The sequence below is a fragment of the Mandrillus leucophaeus genome, unplaced genomic scaffold (assembly GCF_000951045.1).
Source record: "Mandrillus leucophaeus isolate KB7577 unplaced genomic scaffold, Mleu.le_1.0 Scaffold46, whole genome shotgun sequence".
NCBI lineage: Eukaryota > Metazoa > Chordata > Mammalia > Primates > Cercopithecidae > Mandrillus > Mandrillus leucophaeus.
The window spans coordinates 1,745,734-1,747,312 of NW_012104920.1; the positions used below are offsets into that span (position 1 = coordinate 1,745,734).

At 58.6% G+C, this 1,579-nt stretch overlaps 1 protein-coding gene across 1 annotated transcript in view; it reads left to right on the forward strand.

Annotated features, from left to right (window-relative positions):
- Positions 1-1,149: 1,149 nt before the first annotated feature.
- The window catches only part of ASGR1 (asialoglycoprotein receptor 1), a 6,862-nt gene continuing 6,432 nt past the window's right edge, over positions 1,150-1,579 (forward strand). The window contains exon 1 of the mRNA XM_011994630.1: positions 1,150-1,334. The gene's annotated coding sequence lies outside the window, so the exon portion shown is untranslated. The remainder of the gene's footprint in view (positions 1,335-1,579) is intronic.

Below are 1,579 nucleotides of genomic sequence, written 5' to 3' on the forward strand. Positions count from 1 at the left end.
CAGGCTGGAGTGCAGTGGCACGATCTTGGCTCACTGCAACCTCCGCCTCCTGGGTTCAAGCGATTCTCCTGCCTCAGCCTCCTGAGCAGCTGGGATTACAGACATGCACCACCATGCCCCGCTAATTTTTGTATTTTTGGTAGAGACGGGGCTTCATCATGTTGGCCAGGCTGGTCTTGAACCTCTGACCTCAGGTGATCCGCCTGCCTTGGCCTCCCACAGTGCTGGGATTACAAGCATGAGCCACTGCGCTCAGCCAAGATTATCTTTAATACTGCCTGATTTCCAAGTGAGCATAATTCAAATTGACATGGCTCTCTCTGAAGCTCCGTGGGGCTGTAAGGGACCATGGTTTAGCATCTCTGGGACACTGGAGCCCAGCTGTGTCAACCGGATGGGATCTTGGCTCTGGGTGTGGTTCTGGGGCCTGAACGCAGTGCGTGGAGTCAGGCTGTTCAGGTTCTAGTCTACCCTTTGCTGCGTCCTTGCAGCATGACCCTGGGCAAGCTCTTACCTTATAGGGCCTTAGCTTTCTCATCTGTGAAATGTGATGTGCTCTGGGGATAATGAGAGAAGTTCATGAACGCAGTGACCTGAGGCACAGAGTAGCAGCGAATGGAGGTTTGCTGGCACCAATCCCAGTGGAGGCTCGCCTGCCTCTCCCCGAACCAAACCGGCCCTCATGCTGCTTGGAAGACTTTACTCCCCAGGAGAGGGAAGCAGGTCAGGCCAGAGCTGGGAAGCCTGGGGCTCGGCCTCGCAGGAAACTGGGGCCTGCAGCTCATGTGCCAGGGTCACAGGCCTGGATTGGGCAAGAGCAGAGAACCGGTTCCTCTGATCCTGTTCAGGGATATTTGGAGACACCAATCGTTCTGGGGAATTTAGAGGCAGGAAGCGAAACGGGGAGGGAGGGGGGATATGGCAAATCCCACCCCAGCGCCTCCTGGCCTGGCACCCCTCCCAAACGGTGCACGGGAGAGTAAGGTGACTGGCCTGTGTGGTGGCAACATGATTCTCCTCCCTGGGGAGGAGAGCAGAGGCAACCCATCCCCCACTCCCGCCCCCACACTCCCCTCAGTCCCAATCCATTTCCACCTCTGTTTACTGTCCAAAGTCCGGGCACTGGAGATGCCACGTTTGGCGTGCTTGGACACACAGACACGCAGACACAGAGACACCGGGGCCCAGGGCCCTCCTATGGACCCTGCCCGCTCCCACTCCATCATCCACGGCTGTCCACCCACCCCCATTCTCCAAGCTTCAGCCCCCCTCCTTAGTCCGGCTTCTGCACAGCACTGAAGAACCTGGGCGTCAGACCCTGAGACCCCAAGCAAGTAAAACGGGAAGAGAGGCGGCGGGAGGCTGGCTGGGGGTGCAGGGGTGTGGAGGAAAGCCAGGCTGTATTGGGGGGTGCTGGTGGGAAACATCAGAGGACAGATTCTGGATGTCAGGCCTGGGGGTGGACGGAGGAAAGAAGAAGGGTCTCGGCCGGGCGCGGCGGCCCATGCCTGTAATCCCAGCACGTTGGGAGGCTGAGGAGGGCGGATTGCCTGAGCTCAAGAGTTCAAGACAAGCCTGG